The 21,546-nt window shown below is 38.9% G+C and overlaps 3 long non-coding RNA genes across 4 annotated transcripts; all 3 read left to right on the plus strand.

Moving 5' to 3' along the window:
• The first annotated feature begins 703 nt into the window (after positions 1-703).
• Positions 704-11,471, plus strand: LOC128816349 (uncharacterized). Of its 2 annotated transcripts, none has more exons than XR_008439862.1 (4): positions 704-898; positions 3,006-3,110; positions 5,305-5,477; positions 10,437-11,471. It is a non-coding gene; the product is annotated as an uncharacterized LOC128816349 (long non-coding RNA). The 2 variants fall into 2 exon arrangements; XR_008439863.1 differs by having other exon boundaries at positions 704-845.
• A 92-nt stretch (positions 11,472-11,563) lies between these two features.
• LOC128816351 (uncharacterized) lies at positions 11,564-16,849 on the plus strand. The gene is made up of 3 exons (XR_008439865.1): positions 11,564-11,976; positions 14,479-14,567; positions 16,727-16,849. It is a non-coding gene; the product is annotated as an uncharacterized LOC128816351 (long non-coding RNA).
• A 1,296-nt stretch (positions 16,850-18,145) lies between these two features.
• Positions 18,146-21,095, plus strand: LOC128816350 (uncharacterized). The gene is made up of 3 exons (XR_008439864.1): positions 18,146-18,198; positions 19,508-19,574; positions 20,190-21,095. It is a non-coding gene; the product is annotated as an uncharacterized LOC128816350 (long non-coding RNA).
• Positions 21,096-21,546: the final 451 nt, after the last annotated feature.

Raw genomic sequence — 21,546 nt, forward strand, 5'->3', positions numbered from 1 at the left:
AATATATTGGGGTTTTTTTTTGTTTTGTTTTGGTTTTTTTTTGGTTTTTTTTTTTGGGTTTTTTTTGGTTTTTTTTGTTTTTTTTTTCCTTTTTTTCCTTTTTTAAGATCAGGAAATGATCACTGCAACAGGCTTGCAGCAAATTAGATGAGCTATAATGAAAGTCTTCTTAAGTTGAAAGCACTAAAAAGCCCCACCAAGAGCCAAGCTGCAAAGACTGTTCAGATTGTCACAATAATGTATTGTTGAGTTTAACAAACGAGACACTCCAGCAGTGTTTTCTGGGTTTATAACTGCGCGGCAAATTAAAAAGAGAGAGTTCTACTGTTCTATAATTACGTCCCCTTTTAAGCTCGGATTGCACCTTTCCAATTCATGCCGTTGTAATGACAGATAATACTGAGGAAAAAAGCTTTTCCCTTCTGTTTCCCGAGAGGAAGGAAATGGAGTCACTCCCTCAGGGCCTGAGGGGAGGGCATGCAGTGAGGGACCCGTCCCTGAGGGAGGCAGGGGCGGCCGCAGCTCTTTCCCCAGAGCCTGGCAGAGCTCGCTGGCCAGAGACAGGAGAAAAGGAAATGTTTTGCCTGAGAGAACAAATTTTCGATCTCTGTGGCGTCAAAGACTTTAAATGACCGCGGTTAAACGTCTCCAGCCCGTGCCCGTGGTCACTGCTCTGGTGCTTTCCCGCCATTGAAACCTGAGGGCTCCGTTCCCACCCACCTTCCTGCCCCTCAGAGGGGAGCGAGCCTGACACACTCTTAATTTGTTCTAATTGTCTCATCAGGGGAGAACTAATGGTGCCGGCCTGCTGGCAACACTTGGCTGCGTCTGGAAAACAACACCAAGTAGGTGTCCTGAACAAAGCAGACTGGAAATTCCCTGTTCCTGGAGTATCCAAGTCAGGTTTCTTCTAATATTTTCTTTAAATACAATGTGTAATTAAAACAACAACAACACAACAAACCCAACAAAATAACCAGTGTTCCGTGCTGTTCCTGTAGCAGAGGTGATGAGAAAGCTGGCACAAAGTTGATGGATGGATTTTGGGGTGTTGTTACATTTTGTGCTGTGGGATGGTGCTGAGCAGGTGCTGTTCCGGATTACAGACATGCCAGGGAAGACAGCCTTAAGGAAAGGGTAACTGAAAAGGAGAAAAAAGATCAAAGGGTGTTCAAATACTTAGAATTTATTGGATTTTCTACTGAACTCTCAAAAGCCATGTCCCCTGATACAAGTTGAATATTGCCCAAAATATGAAAACTTCAGTTTTTAAAACCAATTTGCTTCTGAAGCAACTTCTCTGAAGGTATTCTACCCTCAAAGTCTGTTCCATCCATCTGGCACCTTTCTACCTTCAAAAGTACTGTGAAATGTAGAAGGGCTTATCAGAGGAAATAATTATTTATGGGTAGATCAGTTGTGTTCTTGAGTGTAAGGAATGAAGTTACAAACATTTATGTTTTTATGCTGGAAGTAATTTTTTTAAAATGCTTTGTCTAGTAACTCATTTCTAAAATCCAGTCTACTTTTGAAAGCCTATTTCCACAGATTAAGACATTTAATATTCTAAACCTGCTTTTTATTGCAAATTGTTGCAATAAATAACTTTGATCTCTGGGGGAAAAAAAGTCAAATTGTGATTATTAAATTTATGTAATGACAAATATTTAGTTTTTATTTTCCTTGCACAGTTCAGTGTAAGAGACTCTCCATGCTGAATGTGTCCAATAATCTCTGGTTGGCATTTCCAGCAGGTGAAGCCTGGGTACCCAAGTCACTGCTCCTTACATTTTGAACCTTTGTTCTGCTGAAATCTGAGATAGGAACACAATTTTTAAAAGTCTTATGCCTTCTTAAGTCAAGATTCCAAAAAGCAAAATGTTCTCCTCCATTTTTTTTAAGTACCTGAATTTTCTCAGGCTTTACTCTGTTGTGCAAAAGCTACACAGCAGAGCAAGTGTTCCAGCCACAGCTCTGAGACTGCTGGGCCTCCTCTTTTGTGCATTTGCTCTACCTTTAATACGTGGACACAAATTCTAGGGCCCTGGAGCTTTGGATTGCTTGGAATCAGTGAATGAACCCTTTGATCTAAATCTAGTGCAGGAAGGAATTACTGTTTTCATGGTCTTTTTAGCCTGAACTCCAGACACAGCTGAGTGATCTGAAGTCTTTTTTTATTAATCTACCTATATAATATTTTTTAATAGGCAGGAATGTGTCTGTTTTTTCCACTTGAAGAAACTGATGGTTGAGGGAGTTCCAAAATTGTGTTTCTGTCTGACTTGAGGGCTTTTTATGGGTCTGTGCCTTCCTTGAGGGTGAAAGCACAGACCCAGAATAGAGGTTTATGACAGAGTGTACCTTCAGGGAAAAGCAGCTACAAGTAAGTAATTTTCTATTCCCAGGTTTGGAAATTGGATATTCTTTTTATGTCAGACACAGTAGTCTATATAATAGTCTCCCAAGAGAAAAGTTACATTTCTTAAGCATTTAAGCATAACAATTTATAAAGCATACATGCATTTTGCACAGGTACTTCCTATGTGAATCTCTTTGTGCACCAAAGACACTTCCTGGCATACAAAGTTTTTCTACACCAGACTGGTGGAGCCAATTTTGCTCCAGTTTGCATCTCAGTAGAAAAATCTATTTACACCACTTGGTTTTGAAAATTATTCATAAGTTTTGTAGTTTGTTAATCTGTGAGCACTCACAGCAGCCATTCTTTAAGTCTGGGCTATTGAACAAGCTCTTCTCCCTGCCTGGTATTTTAATGAAGGTTGTGGTTACTCAACTTCCTGCAAGGTCTCTGTCAAACTTGAACTCAGACTTGTTTCCATGCTGGTGAGATGACACGATGCTGTCACAGGTGATGACCAGCTCAGAAAATATTTGGTGACTGAAACCGAACCCTGAGACTGCACATACCTTCTCTGTGCTGAGCTGTTCTTAATTAATGCTGTAATGTTTATTTTCAATTTGGTGACTTTCAGTCTGATCCACAGGAACCAGGGAAGATGCTCTTCCCCTTCAAAGAATTGGGAATGGATCCGAGTCAAGGGAAGGAACCCAAAGCACACAGAAACTTTAGTCAGCCAGGGCTGTCCAAGGTTGTACAATCTTTTCCCAGAAACCATCTTCTATTGCCACTAGACACAAGAAACTTCTGGTCCAGCAGGACATTTCTTATGGTCTCATTTAAATAAATAAATAACCATTAGAAATCAAGCAAACGAAACAAAGCACCCACATGCAGGGGGTCTGTCTAGTTTGGCAGAGTTTACTCCCGTTTAGGCACGAGTACTCTAAATATGTAAAAATGTGTTGTCACCCAGATGTCACCATTGCCATTGCAGGTGGTGCTTAAGCTGACAGCCCTGAGGCTTCATTCTGCTTTTCTGTGGCACTCACAAGTTCTGCTTGCACTCCAAACTTGCCTACAGAGACCACTCACTCTGTTTTCTCGGAATTACCTTAAATAGTTACTAAACTGCATCATAAACCTTGGATTTGGTGACTCCAGGATTTTCTAATTTTTTCTGGAATCTTCTGACTTCGTTGATGGGAGTGTTAATCTAAGGAAAGAGATTCATTTGCAATTGAACAGCAAAGAGTACAAAAAGATGATTTACATCTGGCAGGGTTTAGTTACAGCCTGCTGCAAATAAAACTGACAAATTACTCCTGCCAGCCCCAGCAGGGTACAAATTACACGAGTGTTTACAAGCTTCTGAGACTTTAAGTCTTTGAAGAGCATTCACTAGGGGAAAAAAGTTGAATTAAAGCAAGCAGCAATAAGACAGACATCTATATAAAGACTTAATAATTAGGTTAAATCTAAGCAAATGTGGCAGTCAAGGCAACGTGGGATATTGTATCAGCATAAGTTGAAGAAAAATTAAGCTCTTGCATTGTTTGAGATTAACTGCATAAAAGTCAAAGAAGTTAAACCAGTTTCTTTGCATGTACTGCTGTAGAGAAACCAGAGCTTTACATTTCACAATGAAGTGAAATTTATATGGTTTAAATGTTCCCAAATTTTTATGTGAGAGCAATTTCTAAATTTTATACTATTTACTTGTGGTAACATTAGATTTCACATACTTCCCTTTTTATCCTTCTATGTCCCCAATTATTTTTATTATTCACTTAGTCAACTGAATCAATTTTAGTGGATTTTCCCTTGATAAACTTAACTGAAAATAGTATTAAACTGTAAACAAAATAATAAATCCAATGTATTTTGAAGGCTGGATAAGCCATTTTAGTAAAGCATGACTTGGTTTTGCAATAAATGCACTGTTAGTTATGTTTGCCTTCAGTCATCATTCTCTGCTAAGTTTCAGAGGGATTGTCTCCTTGAGGGCAAGTTAAAGTTCTTTTGATGATAACCTGCCAAAGATCACTTTACTTCTTGATCTACGAGTTGCAGGTGCTTGGAGCTTGCTTTTGGTTGCTTTGCATTCTTTATTTTCAAATGAGTAGGAGAAATAGCTGCAAGTGTTCTGTAGGATGGAAATTCCCCTCATTTAATTGGTATTAAAAGCTTAAAAAGTAACACTGATTTGTAGGCATTTAAATGTAGCAAGATGGACCACTCATTTCAATGCAAGTTACAGGATTTTTACATATAAGTAATATTTGTTCTTACTATTTTAATGGAATTGTTTCTCTTTTTTAAATCTTATTTCCACTCTCTTAAACTTTTACGAATGCTAATCTGATAAATCTTCTAATGCCTAGTACTCAAGTTATGTGCAGGCATTGTCCTGTTTATCTCTGCAGCACAAATAGGTATTAGGTGGATAAATATTATTACTCTCAGGGCTAAATTATGAAAGCCAAATTGGGGATGTAAGATTAATTGTCACTTTTACAGCTGCAACTGGAACTTTGGGTCTCTCGAGGAAGTAAATACCCAACTCACCTTACTAATTCTTCTAGACTTCAGTGCTGCCTCTGCTTCTCTGATTTTATTTCTAATTTCAAAGTTTACCTACTGAATTAGAATCTCCAGGGAAAGAATTTTTGTGAGCTGCAGCCCATTACTCCAGGGGAGTGCACTTGTGCTCTCTAGCAGCTGGACTGTTTAGCCTGATTTTGCTGAGGACATTTGCTTCCTGGGCCACATTATGCTAAATGCAGACTCGCCTTCCACTGAATTTTTAATGGCAATGCAATCTGCAAAATTATGTTAGATGTATATTTTTTAATGATGTGAATAGAGTTGATCTTAATGTGTTTTGATATCATATTTTTGGACATGTTTAAAGGACTGTGGTCTTTTATGTACATTATCAGCAGGATTGTCTGTTCAGTCCTGACCAGACCTGTCCTCCAACCCACAGAAGACCGTGGTTTTTGTGAAACTGTTCTTGGCTATAAAATTTGGGTTGCAGAATCCCTTTTATTCCTGATGCAGAAGATGGAAAGAGCCCAATTTAATTTTAGCATCCCAAGCAGAGTTTGAAGGGCAGGTAAGTAAGAAACCCCCCACCTGTTAAACATCCCTTGGCCATCTTCATCTAGTCCCACAAATTGAACTTGCAGCTGCATTCAAAACTAAGTTCACATGCCTGGGTGAAAACAGTTTCACAGGGAAAACGTGTTAGCCATTCACATTAAGGGTTTGTTACTTTGGCTAAATCTAGAAAAAAAGAAACAGTAAAAATGGCAAAGAAATCAAACCCCACAGACGTTTTAGCCAAATATTGAAATAGGAAGTTGCAGGAGAAGATAATTTCAAATAAGAATGACTATGCTGCTGGTTTGGATCAAAGGCTGTGTCAGCAATGCTTCTTGTAATAATTTCAGACATTAAAAAAGGAGAATGGAAAGTGCAAGAAATAAAGAAGAAAACTGGAGTTTTCTTCTTCAGGGCAGCAACTTTTAATCTCAATTAAAGTAGTCAGGCTAGCAGAGCAGCATGCTAATGCTTACTACAGAGAGCCAGTGAATACAAATGACCTTTGTGGATTTGGTTTTTGCTGCTTTTCCTCCTGATTGAAAAGGACACCCAGCAGTTGTCTTAATTGGCTGTTAATTGATACATATTCACAGGAAGTAGAGTCTGTGATCTTGCAGCTTGTTTGTATGAAAGAGTATAATGGAACAAAGTGTGAGGAAGTTTTTTTAATGATCACAGTGACATAGCAGAGCAATAGGAATTTTTAAATTATCTCAGAAATGTTTGAGGAGTCATTACTGGAACAGACTTAGCTGCATTCATACAGCTTTAATATTCTGCCTTACACATTAAAAACATAATTAAACTAAAGATAAACCTTATAATTATGACCTCATGCCTCCTGTCAGTAATATTCTCTTACATTTTCTTGAGTTCTCATGATGATATAAAAGAAGATGATGAGACAGGATGCAAACTACTCATCTTTGAAAACTATCAGTCACTATTGCCAGGTATGAAGTGTTCCCTGATGACCTGGGCACAGTCACTCCAGGAGACCCCTGTTCCCTCCTGGCTGTCCTTCCACCCCCACACAGCATGGAAACATGGGAAGGAATTTGCTCAGTACTTCCCAGTGTTGGATTCAGTGGATGCAATACAGTGTGGCAGGAAAGACACCACCTTTGTCCTTGAGCATTCAAGAGTATTCAAATATTTGTGGCTTTGAGCTAAGAATTATGTTTTCATTTCTATTGCTATTTTAACTAGAACTGAGTAAACTCAAACAGCACAGCCCCTTCAAAATGCCACGGAGCTCTGAGGGAGATCCTGTCTTATTGCTTTGTTCCAGTGACACCTGTAAATGGATCCAGAAATAATGTTAAGTAATCCCTGCTTGCATGAGGATGTACTGTATGAGAACCAAGAAAGTAGAAGTCTTTCTAATTAACAAATTGCAGATGCATTAAGAGCTGCTACACAGCAAGAGATACTACAAAACTTTTGGAAACGTGTAGTGCTTAATCCATAAATAAAGGCAGGTTGCCATAAACCACTTCTGAGACCAACTCAGCCCATCAACACCATGCAAGTGTACTGGACATACTCCTGTTCAGAAAAAAATAGTATTTAAAATGAATATTGCTTCCAATGAGACTGGCTGAAAACATTTTTTTGTGTGTGTGTAAAAAGGAGGTATGAAAAATGATAGAAACTGGAGTCTTTGCAAGGACAGTCATCTAAGCACAGGTACCATGTAAAAATGGCAAGTTGTGGTCATCCTCAGTGTCTAAGAATTGACCCCTTTGGGCTTGCAGAAGTGTCTGTGTCATTCCACGAGCCAGACAAGCCCTGCAAAGGGCACATGGAACCTCTGCATGGAATTAGCCAGAGTCTGAGGGAAATGCCTCCTGTGCTCCTCTTTCCCTGGGCTGTGCTGGTTAGATAAAGTGAAATGTCAAACTGCTGGAAGTTCAACAGTGTTCAACCGGCTGCTTTTTCTGGTTTAAATTAGGAACTGGATTGCTCTTTAAAATGGTTTCAGTTTCCTGAAGGCAGATCTCTAAAAGTCACTCTGCATGCAGAAAGCCCAGCCTCTCCTAATCCATCCTTTCTGCCTGGAACCACAGACTGACTGTAACCTGAAGAGCAGTTTCTCCTGTTGCTTTTCCTGACAGTGGCTGTGGCTCTCCCTTTAGTACAAAACCATTTCAATGTGATTGAAATGGCAGCCTGTACTGACAGACTTTAATGTGTTATTTTTGGAGTACTTGTCTGTCCTTACCTGTGCATCTGTCCCAGTGCTACTCTAATATATGCAGACAGAAGATGTTTAGTGTTTAGGTGTGTGATAAGCTGGCATCCCTTAGTGCATATATTTCCTGGAAGGTACAGTGGAGTCTATAGGAACAGTAGAGTTGAGAAGCAAAAAGAAAGCGAGGCAGCACTGAGAAGGTGAAGTGTTTATCTGCCAATTTTAGTTTCCAGTGTATTTAATACTTTATAATGTTAGTTGCTTGGAAACCAGTGTTTTGTGCCCTTTTGCTGCTTGGCAGAAATCACTCTAATTGGCATGTTTCTAGCACTGTCACTACTGGCAGTTTGCAGCATTTTTTTTTTCTCCAGAAGCAAAATTTTTCTTTTACATGAATGATGGCTCACATTAATTAGACAGCAGTCATGGGGAAAGACAGCCATTTAAGTGTATGGGTGTATGAACTGTTATCTCTATCATCAATCACTGGGAAGACTGCTATTCCTATCAGCATTTCTGCCTTTCCAGAGGCTGTTCCTTTGAGTCTCAAATCCTTTCCTTTTAGGCAAAAATACTTCTTTATGCTTTGAGATTTCTTGAGTGGAAACAGTTCATCTTTATTTGATTTCACTACTTATCTAAACAGAACAGTGTAATTCCACATTCCTGGTACCCCAATGCCACATTGTCACTGCATGCTAGAACAATGCTGACATGTAAAATGAGGTTTCTGTTATTTAGCAGTAAAATGTTGTTGCTCTGTAAATACCTTAATGTAGTAAAGCAAGCCATTAAGTCATGAGAATTGTTTTCTACTTTCACATGAAAATCTTGAAGCAGCATTATTTCCTGGTGGAGGATCCTGAAATTCCACTTAACAAGCAGTGAGTTTTTATTGGTATTATGAACATAAAGTCATTATTGTACATTATTACAGCTAGAAAATGGAAACCCCAGAAATCGCCACATTATTTTTTTTTATTTTGAAGATTTGGTAATAGCTTACCCACAGCTTTTTGGAGAAAAATTTAAACAAAGCTCTGAAATCTCACAGGTCTATTTTTCTGCCCTTTATGAGTACAAAACTGACTCTTTGGTGCTGCTCTGGAAGTACTTCACCCACTCACCTTTGTTTATGTACTCCTCCTGAGACAGGCTTTTTGTAACTCCTAGAAGCCAAATGTGCTTGGGCTTCTCAGTGTTAGAGAACCTCCTCATTTTCCAACGAGAAGTTCTTATTTCACAATGGAAGCAACATCTGTGTTTTAACATCTTTGTAGTTCATTGAACACCACTCTGAGACACTTTAAATATGCAGTACTACATGAATGCATCTACCTGTGACATCTCCTGTCACAGTGTGGGTGGTGTTTTGACTGTTGAAGATCTTTATTTCCTGCCACACAACCTTCTGTGACTGTACCACAAATTTGCTGTCTTATTTGAACTTGTTTTTTGACTTATTTCCTGGTCAGATTTCCATGGATAATGTGCATCTTTCTCATTATGCAAATCCTGGTTTTGTTTTTTAAATAGACACTTGAGTACAGAATATTGTACTTATCTGCAGGAGAATAAAATGGGAATCAACATCTGAAACAATGTGGGTATTCCAGATTGTTTGTGTGTCTTCAGACAGATGTTGATGTGGTGCTACTTGAGTTCCTTGGCAGAATCATCAGTGATTCAGCCTGGTAAATGATCACAGATGTCTGAGTTTCTGGGGGTTGGTACCTGCATTTAATAGATTTTTAATGTCCTTATCATCTGGTCTTCACCAAATTAAAGAAAAGTGGGTGAATGAATGTTTACCCATTTGGTTCTTAGTATGTAATTCTTCAAGCATTGAATGGGAGCAGTCACCACTGTGTTCCTGATTCCTTGTGTGGGCATCTCTAACTTGGCTGTGAACACTACCAAACCAAAATTTGTAATTCATTTGCATTAGTATTCATATTTGAACTGTGAGTAGTTGCAAGCTTTTTCTGTCCACTTGCTGAGCTTTTAGAGCATGACCCAAATGCAGAGCTCAATAATAGGACTTGCTGGCTCAGGCTCACTGCCACGTAAATTCAACTTCAGGGCTTTTGGTAATTTCAGAAATAAATTTCAGGATAATGTGTGTGCCCTGTAATAACTCACTGAATAATTTTTAAGTGAACAATGCCCTAATTCTCCTTTGCAATGAGACTGCCTTACACTGCTCAGGAAAGGTGATAGAACGATCCTAATATAAATAAATTTGGGACATACTGGCATGGATATAAATTGTAATGTTGAATGTAATGCCCTGCAGTACTGAGTGGAATGGTCAGCAGCTCCAGTATTTGCTGATAAGAGAATGGAACTGGTGTAAATCAGTATCACTGCTGACAGTTTATAAGAAATGCAGGGTTTGCTCTCCTATTGTTCTGTGCGTGCTCTGTAAATAAGAAAAGCACTGTGTACATATGGATTTTCCTTTACCTTGGCAGTTCCTGCAGTTTCACAATTATTTGCTATTTAGCTGTTACAGCACCTTGTCAGAAAGTTAAGGGACATGGAAGAATTGTTTTAGCCATTAGAATGCAGCAACAGCTCCAGTGGAGTCTGATGTGTTCTAAAGCAGATACATTCAACATATATTTTGGGGGACTGGAAGGATTAAAAAAAAAAATGTGTCCTATTTTATGAAATGGTGGCTAAAAATTTCCATGATCAGAGAAATATGTATGTATACATTGCTTGATAGCTACCTAATTACTTTATTTACTGCTTGAAATATTTGTTCACCAGGAATCTTCAGCCCCAGGGAGAGAATCAAGCTGTATAAATTGTTTGCAACTCCAGCCTCAGGGAACAGGGCAGAGGGAGATGAGCAGGAAGAGTGAGAGGCTGAAGCACTTGGTGACACCAGGATTGCATCAAGCAGTAGAGCAGCCAAGGACTTTGCAATTTTCTTCCCATTTTCCTGGCTAATCTGTTCAGGCTGGAGCCAAACCCACTGAGCTGGGCAAGGGTTTGGCATCACATCAGTGCTTTAATAACCATCTCTCCCCTGAATTTGTTTTTGCACACTGTAGATCTGACATTATCAACTATAAAATTCTACCTTCTGCAACAAATACAACCTCATTGTGATTTCTTTGAAGGCAGTGCAGATGACCCGGGGTACTTAAGCAAGTAGAAACTATGCAAAAAAACCCTGGTAAATATCTAGCTTGTCCTTACCCTGATGAAAAAGTTTCTGACATTACTATCACACTAAGACAAATTTAGTATTTCCTTTTATTTTTATGAGTAATTTCTTAATCAAAGGCACCAAGAATCCAAAATCTTAGCAGTAAAAGTTCAATTCCCCAACACTTTAATGGTCAATTAACTGATGACCTTGAGTCTCTAAAGGATTTCCAGAGTAATTTAGTAAGTGCATAGTTACACCAAGTACTGAAAATACACTTGGAACCAATTTTCTGTATGTGCAGTGCACTGCTGGGTCACTCCTTTGTGCATGTCTTTGACCCTTATCTGTAATAATATATTCCTGCAGAGAAAACTGGAATTATTCCACAGTACATTATTACTGCTCAGAAAACTCCTTTAATGTTCACACTGATAAAGATATTAATGTAGTAGAATTAGACATATCCTTTTGTCTGAACGGCACTTGAAAATCTCTGTTGTGACTACAGTTGACTGAAGCTCAATTACTTTAATAAATGTATTCCAAATTTCACCTTGATTACATTAGCATTTTAATGAAGGATTCTTGCCTACTTGTCAAATAGGCAGCCCAGCTAAATTTATTAAGTTATTGTATAAACAGGGTATTGTGATGCCTGAATTTAAATGGAGAAATATTTGATGTCATGTTCCAGCAATATGTGGTAAATCTACAGTGTAGAAGAGTGCATTGGTTATCTCTGTATTTTAATTTTGAGTTTGTTTTACTGGGGGTTTTTAAAGAGCCCATGAACCTTTAGAATCATTCATAAATACCCCAAAAAGAGGAAATTATGGGTAGGTATTTTAGTGTATTTAATCCAAATGGTTATTACAGCTCTTTTATATGCTGCATTGCTGTTAAATGTTCTGTTTTATACTTCTTTTGCTGTAGCTGAGAAGGAAGGAGGGAGTCAACTTCTCCCTTTGAGAACTGGGGAATTTGGTGCCTGAAATTACAGAATCACAGAACGTGCTGAGTTGCAAGGGACCCCCAGGGATCACAGAGTCCAGCTCCTGGCCCTGCACAGGACCATCAGCAAGAGACCATCATCATATCCTGTGCCCAAGAGTGATGAGCACCTTGTGGCCTTTGGGTGCTTTAACTCCTCTGGTAAGAAAAGATAGTTATTACTTGTCAGTAAAACAAATGAGGCCCAGCTTTCAAGCCTGGATTGTGTTTAAAAGAATCAATACAGTCTGATTCAAAAGTCAGCAGTACATTCACTGGCAGGGATGTGTCCTGCAGTGTGGGGTAAGATGCTCCTTGGACTTGGATTTGCTGCTACATCCTTACTACCATTTTACTCTGAGGCTGCAGAGTACCTGTCTGCCAAATCCCTTTCACTGCCATCATTTTTGCTTGTTCTATTTTTTTTTAACCTCTATTGTTATCCCACAGGCATCACAGCAGAGTCATTTCTTATTTCCTTCTCCTGCAGGAATACCCTGCCTGTTCCCTCCAGCTCACTGACAGGCTGCACTGGCACCTTCCCTTTTCCTCAACAGTGCAGCCTCCCAAGAGCATGTGGAATTCAGCAGTGAACAGGCAGCTGCAGGACAGTGACAGCTGAGCTCACACTGTGAGTCCAGTACTGCTAGAAATTAGAAATTAGGATTAGACAGGGTGGTTTTGAACCAAGGACTGGACAAAGTCATGCCAAGCTCAAGACATTCAACAGTTCACCTGTGTGATGCTGAAAGAGATAAGGGAAAGTTCTCCCAGTTCATACTGGGGAATTGTTGTCCTTTGTTATCATATTGCAGAGGGAGATATTAATGTTGAACTCTTGAATATAGAAGAAATCACCTTTAAAAGTTAAGTTGGTGGGCAACAGAGAAATCAATCAATTCAACAGTGTAGGATCAGAACACTACCCAAGTTGTGATGATTTTTGGCAGGCATTACCTCATTTCTGTGAAGCAAGGTGGAGAATACTTTCATATACTTGGTCAGGAATGACTGAAGAGGAAGAGCACACAGAAAGCAGCCCAGTAGGCTTGGGGCACATGAGAAAACTGAGTTCCACCCAAATATTCCTCTGATGTGGAGGAGTCAAAGGAACAAATAAACATGTAAGTCAGCTCAGAGGGCTTTGGGTGATCTGAGGGCAGTGATTTTAAAAAGCAACAGTTTCCAGTTTCTGTCATTCCTTGCTATTGAGGTGGTTCCCTTGGATGGACTTGAAAGGGATGATGCTTAAAGTCTGGGTAAGTGAGCAGCTGTAAACTTTGCAAGCGTGGGGGGAAACGTGCTTGAAGTGGTTTAAAAAAAGAGAACCTTTAGAAGACAGGAGAAAGGTGAGTGAACTCTGGAGAGGTTTCACAGCTACCTCAGAAATGAAAAGAAAAAACCTGGTGAGCTTGTGCCATGTTTTTGTTTCCCCAGTGTGGGACCCTCACAGCACTAAGAAGAAAATAGAAGCAGAAGTAGCTGGGTTTCTTCACAACTCCACCCCTATCACTTACAACCTTCTTCAGGTGTTCTCTCCATTTGATCATTGAATTGTCTTCAGTCCTTTGGCTCCCACTGCACCTCTATTGCCCATTGTAACACTGGAGTTGTCCTCCACCTACCAGCCCTCACTGGGTGATGATTAAATCCTTGCTCAACAGGACAGGGAGACTTCTGGAGGTTACAGACCTTTGGAGTTTTAGTGCCTCAACAGCTCATCCACCTTCAGCAGCCTTTTCTCATCACTTTGCTGTGGCTTTTGTCACTCCCAAGTACCACCTTCCTCTCATGAACTGACTCTCAACTTGGAAAACTCACTCTCCACAGTCATCAGAGATGCCATTATGCTCTAATCTTGAACTGAGACAACAATATGTAGCCATTAATTTAAAAAAAAGGAAATTAAATCTCTCCTGAGAGTACAAAAAAAAAAAAAAAGAAAGAAAAAAAAAGGAAAGTAACAAAGTATTCCTGAGAGACAGTGTGATGAAAGGAGAAAACACAAACAGGTCAAGGAGACTCATGCAGTGAATGAGCAGCATCCACAGCCTGCAAAAAGCTCAGTTTTCTGTTACACTGCTTTGGCCAAGACTCTTCTCACTGGGGTGAATCTTTTCAACTTAATCTTTTCTATTTCTGTGCCGACGACATGGTAACCCAGGAAAAACTGAATTTGAAGCACATCTTGAAACTCTGGCCTCAGGTATATAATCCTACCAACTCCAGTGGCATGATTCCAACAGAAAACAAGTGAAAACAAGAATGGAATGCCAGCAGTGTGTCAGCATCTCTTCTCAAACAAATCAGTCACATTATTTCCTCTGCCTCCAAATCTGGTTTCACATAAATACTTAATTGCTAATAATAAGCAGTAGTATAAATTTGTGAATACAAATAATACTGTATTTATCATTTATAAATGATAAGCATATTAGAAATAAATGAAAACTATATGTCCTGGTAAACATAGAACTATCCAACTTTCAATATTAATAAATGCTAATAAGTGCAGTCATTAACAATTTAGAAATGCATCTAAGTATTCTTTGAAAAGCTAAGAAGGGGATGAAGTGTGATGAAAACAATACACAGTTTTATTTGTTCTACCTTCATTTCACATACTCCTTTTTTAACTTCAGTCTTTCTTCTTTCCCACATGAGAAAGGAAAGAAGAAAAAAAAGATGACCTTACAGTGGTTTATTACTGTTTATGCCAGTGTCTGGATTCCAAACCACCTTGGAGCAAAAAGGTAAGTTTGAAGGAAGATTCATGTCCTGCCCTCCATGGTAGGACATGAGTAAAACCCACAGTAACAAAAACCCATCACAGGTACACCCAGAGCTGCTGTTCAGCTGCTGGAATTGTATTCTGAGAATTCCAGGACTTGGTGGTGCTGTATTTACTGACAGCAAATGTCAAATTTTAACATTAAATGATTGAATCCTGAAGAACACCTTGTATGTGCATGTGCAGAAGGACAATCATTTGCCTTGCTGAGATTCACTCAGCAAGCTCTAAACTGCATAAAATGTTTTATGTGATGCAGCTTTCAGGACTGGGCTCATTTTAAGAAAAGCATGTGAAAATTAAAATTCAATCAGCCAAGGTAAAAGTGGGCCTATGAAAGAGAGAGAGAAGACAGTGCTTGTACCATGTTTGTTTCTCTGTAGCTTGGATTAGTCACTAACACAGTCTGGTCTGTTCTAAGTTCATGAACCCAATTGCTCAGCAAATGTATCTTTATATATTTACATGGAACAAGCTGAATGCCAAAGATAATCTTGGTTTGGAAAAAGATGAGCTCAACATTATAAATTTGCACACTGTTTTTACTTAAATGCAAAACTTATAAGCTCCTGTAGAATCCAAACCCCCAAGAATCCACACCATAATGAGACAAATGTCAAAATTCTCCTAGGTTTGAAAGCAGAGGGCACATCATCAAGATAAGCCCATTGGAAATTTCACATCCAAAAATATTCTTTGAGGACACAGAGTTATGTATCAATACTAGAAAAACCTTGAGAGATGCCTAGAACCCACTGGGACAATTAAAGCTCCTTCTACAGAAATAATTGGATGTGTCTGTTTGAGCCCACATGGTGCCAGCTGGGCTTTTTCCCTGACTAGAATGTAACATGTTGGTTTCTCCTCTTTGCAGTGAATGCCTTTTCCAACAGCTCTGTGCCACACACTGGCTTTTGGAAGCTTTGGCTCTCAAATCCATCAGTTTGACCTATTCCATACTGACCTGCTGGAATCCATGGGGAAGGAGCATGGTGCTGGGGATCTTTTGTCCTTTGTATATTGTTGTTTCTCTTCTTTCAAGAAGTAATAACCATTTCAGTGGAATGTTATTAATTCAGTGCCATGCACCATAAACAAATCCTGGACTGACTTTGTCCCTGTGCAGTCAGCAGGGAGTGGTACAGTCAGACCAGCAGCACAGCATTCTCCTCTCTTATTGCAGCTTGCAGAACCAGGAGAAAATACTGAGATCCCAGCCAAATCTGTGTTTTCTTCCCTTTTTCTCTTTTGGCCAATAAATATGCAAATTAAATGCATTTAGTAATAGATGTATGTATATTCCTACAGCCTTCCTTTGAAGGGTTATCCCACTGAACTCAACAGGAATTCCATATACATAATCATTACAGAACAAAGCCAGCTATTAAGTGATATTTAGTAGCTGATTTTATTCTATCAATTATGTATGACAGTGATGGGTATTTTGTAAAAGATCTCTTGCTTCTGAACTTTTATACTGACAAAAGTAAATAGTAATTTAGGTTTTCAACATTTTTTTAGTCAATACAATAATATTGACATAACGTGCATTTAAATTATTCATGAGTGGTTGGTAACAGTGAAAAGAAGAACAGTGAGCAGTTTAGGCTCTAACTTGCAAGGTAAAGCTCTCCAAAGCTGTTGTGTTTTCTGCCTGTGTTCTCAGCCAAGACAAAATGTGTCTATGTATAGCAGAGACGTAAGAGTAGCATTATGTAGAATTAGCCTGAGAAATTGGAGGACAGAAGCAAGTCCTGGTGTGTGTGGTGAATGGCTTTTTGACCCCTTTACATATGGGGACCAAACAATAGACTGAGATAAAGGAGAGTTTGTCAGCAAATCTCCCAGGTACAGGCTGGCAGCAGAGTATAAATGCACAGAGCCCTGGATTTTCCCCAGGTTTTCCAGTTCTGCAGCTCCTGGTTGCAAACTTCCTTTTGCCTCTGACCACTTGATAGACCTGACAGAGTCTTTATCTGCTGGCTCTCAATGCAGTTCACTACGAAATTAGGTGATCTTAAATCTTTTTGTTTCCTTCCAAGTCAAACTGGACCAGAAAGGCAGTTTACCATTTAGTACTACTAATTACCTTTTAATTGATATTTATATTATCATTATTAGGCTGACAGCATGCTCTGCTACACTCTAAATTACTGCTCAGGAAGGAGCTCTTGGAGCCATTTGGAAAGAGTTCTGGGACTGTTCAGGAGCTGTCAAAAAGGCAAGAAGAACCCTAAGAATGAAGAGGAGGCTAAAAAGAAAGTATTTATGGAAAAATATAAATATTTTAAAGCACTTAAGAACTTTAAGAACTTTATCAGTTTCTGTCCTTCCCATTCAGCCAGGCTAGTTTCACAAGTAGTAAAGTTTGACTGAAAAAAAAGTGGTGAGATATGGTAAAGATCTGAAATGACTTCCACATGAGAACCAGTTAAACAGACTGAGGCTCTTCAGGGCAGGAGAGAAATGGCTGGAGACAAGGTTATGACAGATGTCTCTAATGTCATGGAGTGCATGGGAAAAAAGTGATTAGAGAGTGGTTATTCACAAGTTCCCTTGACACTAGATTTATTGCACACCAAATTAAATTATCTGGCAGAAAATTTAAAGCAATGGGAAGTGTTTTCAAGCATGATTAAATTTAGGAACTCATTGCTACAATATATTGCTGGAACTATATTCAAGTGCAAATACAATTTAACAGAATAAAAGGAAAAACAATTAATGGATTACATGTACAGCTGCCTTGTAGCCTCATACCCCAAATTCACAAATCTTCATGTAGCTCATACAGACATATTTTTGAGAGCATACACAACCCTAACCCACATGGGCACATATTTATATTTCAAAGCTGGGAACGAGATTCTGTAGCAGGCAGATAATCTGTAGATACAGCTGAGCATGACTCTAACAGAAAGATTTCTTTTAAAAATTCACGACTCAATACAAGGCCTTTTGTCCAGTGGTACCTTTGCTTAGATAAATTGGATTTTTCAGTGCTTGGTGGCTGAGTGAGGAGCTGCATTAGTGCAAAGGTTAAAATGTTACATCATGCTGACAGAGGTAAATGTTGAAGCTGCAGTGGTGGCAGCTGTGGTAGAACAACAGGTCACTGCTGAGGAAGTACCATTTATCACTCAGTCCCCACCCAGTCAGTCAAAGGTTTTACAGAGCAATTAGAGTGCTAAGCTTGCTTTCTTCACCCCATTTTAAGAAAAATTAAAAATCTCATTTTCCACAGACAGGGAGTATGTGATCCAAATGTACAAAATGCAAGCCTAATTTTTCATGGCTCCTGTGTCACGAGCAATGTATGTGTGCAGACCAGTTCAGATGACATTTTCTTCACAATGCAAAGGAAAATGTGGGACTTGTATGAAAGATTAAACAATAACTGGATTTTTTTTCCCCAAAGCTTTCCAGCAGTTTAGATTTGATTTCCCCATAAAAAATGTATTTTTTAAAAGAGGATATAAGTATTTGTGCAAAGAATCTTCCTTATAAAACTTATTCCTGAATTTGGGACTTTTCTTTTAGGTTGATCAATGCCTCTTCAACTGATTTATCACTGTTAGATCTTTGCAGAACAGGTAAATATAGTACCCTATTTCACAGATGATTAACTAAGTCATAGATATCAAAGTCAGGTGAAATTACTAAATCCTTCTTTGCCTTTTTCTCTTTTCTAATTAATGTCTGACTAGCTCAGATCTATGGAAGTTAATATTTCAAAAATATTATTATTAATACAGACAAGCTTGATTATTTGTCTTCAGTTGCTCCAGGTGGAGATGAATGAAAGGACTGAGCTCTTCCAAGCAGGGCTCTGACTTTTACCATGTAAAAATCGCTTGTGCTGCTATTTAACACAGCCACCATTCAGCAGCCATTTCCTCTTCTGTATGCAGTGCTGCCCAAAAAGATAGGAAATCTTTTGAATTTGGGGATTACAACTTCAAGGTGTTGTGTGCTCAGGGAAATGTCACTTATTACCATGTGGGACACACCAAGCACCTCAGAGGATGATTTAGGATATGACAGCTAACACTGGGATTTCTGCCAAGGAGTCTGACAGGTGTTTTACTGCATGAGTGATTGGAGGGAATAAGACAGACAAAATGGGTGTGTCTGTCTCTCCAGGGGATTGGCACCAAGGCAGGAATAAGGCAGCAGTGGGAAGGACAAAGATGTTAAATTGAAGGCAAACAGTGAGTTAAATTGACTTTGCAAGAATGGAGAAGAAGAGCATTCAACTTGCGGTGGGAGGCAGAAACAGTAAAGGGTATTTTTGGAGAGATATCTGCTCAAAGAGGGGGAGTCTGGAAACTGCAGCCAGTGAAGGGCTGCTTGAGGGTGTCTGGAGTGGTGGTGGATGCTGATAAGGAGACACAGAGATGTAATTAGATACCTGATGGTGTTAAATGCATTAAATTCCACATGACATTTAAGGAAGAATACCAAAGTGATACAGTAGGTTTAGGAATTCACCAGACTTGACAGCTGTGCCACTAGCACAGCATGGCACTGAAAGCAGACTCTCTTCATAGTTCATTCAAATTTACCTTATTTTCTAATACACTATTTTTATAAGCATCTAATGTAAAAAATATTTATTGTCTTCTACTTGATGGCTGGGGTTTTTCACAGCTGAAAGAACAAAGGTTATCTTTTCAACAATGATTAATGAATTGGGTGCATTTGTATTTGCATACCTATCTTGAAACCTGTCTAAAAATCTGCTTTTCTTTTAAGAAACTTTAATTTTCAGGAATACTAAGTAGCATGTTTCTTTAGGATGTCTCATTCAGGGCAGCATAAATTGCATCATCTCTGGAAGAGAGAGCTCAATCACTACTGAGTTGGCAAGATTTTACAGAATAGTTTTTGTCATCCCTACAGGTAAAACATGAAGAGGTGTCAAAAGGTGTCCATAAACAAAAAGGTGGTTAAGAAGGTTGGACTGCAGGTATGTTACCTGATGGGTTTCTGAATGACAAGGGAAAACAACTCATCAGAACAGAGTTTATGTCTTTTTTCTTTCTTTATTCTTTATTCTTTTTTTTCCCCCCAAACAACCTAATTCAGCATTCACTAAATTCAGATAATAGCTGCATTTTTTTTTTTTTTTTTTTTTTTTGCATGGGTGGCAGAATAACCATTTTGCTGCTGTACAAGCAGTATGTACTGTCTGGAAAATACTCCATAAATCTTGCTGTTGCAAATGGAAGAAATCTTGTGCTCCAGCAGCTTTGTAGAAAAAGCAATGTTCTATCTTATTCCTGTGGAATAAGTGCTTTTTTCTGTAGTCTCTCTATAACATTTCCAGCTAACATGAGGTGTGTTCCCTCATCACTCAGCTCTGTGGTGGTTTCCACAGCTATAAGATCAACATAACAAAGCATTCTTACAAATACTTTGGTGGCAGCTTTTTTTTTCCCCTTGCGGTCAAGAGAAATAAATTTTATACCAGGATAGCCCCATCAAGTGTGTAATATTAAGAGGGTTTTATCAGCACCTATAGAATGTCTCACATCCTGGAGAAGGCACAGTGTACATTATTTTAAAGGTGGTCATGTCCTAGGGTTTGCTGCCAGAAGAGCTACAAAGTGAACTTGCCATTCATTAAGGACCATGAGAGTGTAACATCAAGGAAGCAGAGGCCCAGAAGGCAGGGTGAGGGCACAGAACTGGTTCTGAAGCACATGATGTGCTGTACAGACTCAACCCTCTGTATGCAAAGCACTTGGCATGCAAATGTCAGGGAGCATTTTCTGACACGAGAGCAGCCCAAGCCACAGAAACCTTGCAGCACTTTTAGTACATCCCAATGCAATGTGAGATCACTTCCTGGACAGGATGTGACTGGAGTGAAAGATGATAATAATCCAAATTCAATATCATTTACCATTTTTTTAATGCATCAAATTATTTCATAAATTTGAGTTTAAAAACCGCCGCCTGTACATTATATTAAATTTTGATTTTTAGTGAGAATAAGAGGTCTTGCTGTATGTTCTGAGCAATACTGGTGCTTGCCACAAAATGGTTACTACAGGATGTCAGTTTCTTGCTTTAGCTGCCCTGAAAGCTCTTCCATTAAAAGCAAATCCATCTCATTGCCAATATGAGGCAGAAGATCATGAAGAATCAGTTTGATCCTTACATACACCCCAGTGAGCCTTGAGAGGTAGAAAGAGACTGGTTTTTGTAACTCTTGTAACACAACTCAGCTTCCTTTTGACCAGATTTTGTTTTCAGGCCTTTTAAAGATGAATTTATGTGATTTTACATTAAAATAAAAATATAGGAATGATGATGGACAGTTCTATGACTGTGTACAAAAAATACATTACAGGTTAACTATTTACAGCAGTGTTTTGGGGTTATTTCTGAATGGCTGCTCTAGGCATATATGTTGGATATATTTACTCTGCACACTGTAATCCTTTTCACACAAAAACTGAATAATAAATTCAGCCTGCACACAGTCTGCAGTTTGACTCTAAAGATTTTCTTACCTACAGCCTAAAGTTGATATAAAACGTGAACACTTTTATTATATTTGTAAGATAGGGATGTATACAGGGTACTGCAAAAGCAAAAGCTGGTAGTAATGCCCACAGGCAGAACATAAAATATGTTCTTCACATTCATTGTTTTCTGCCTTCCTTAATGTCTTCCCAGTTAACTCTGCAGAAGTACGAGCATGTTTAAAACACAGATTGGTTTTGGTTGGTTGGGCTAGTTTGGTTTTTTGCAGCAGGCAGGAAGGGTGATATTGTCAGGAATAACAGGCTCTGAAACAAAAGAAGTGTTTTGGAAGTGACATGGAAAGATTAAGACAGCTGGGCATGAGAACTGAAGGAGAACGTGATGAAGATGAACAAAACTGATAAGGAGGCACAGAACCCCTGGGTAGCTTTGACGTTGCCAGCACA

This window comes from Vidua macroura, chromosome 18, assembly GCF_024509145.1.
Source record: "Vidua macroura isolate BioBank_ID:100142 chromosome 18, ASM2450914v1, whole genome shotgun sequence".
Classification (NCBI taxonomy): Eukaryota; Metazoa; Chordata; class Aves; order Passeriformes; family Viduidae; genus Vidua; species Vidua macroura.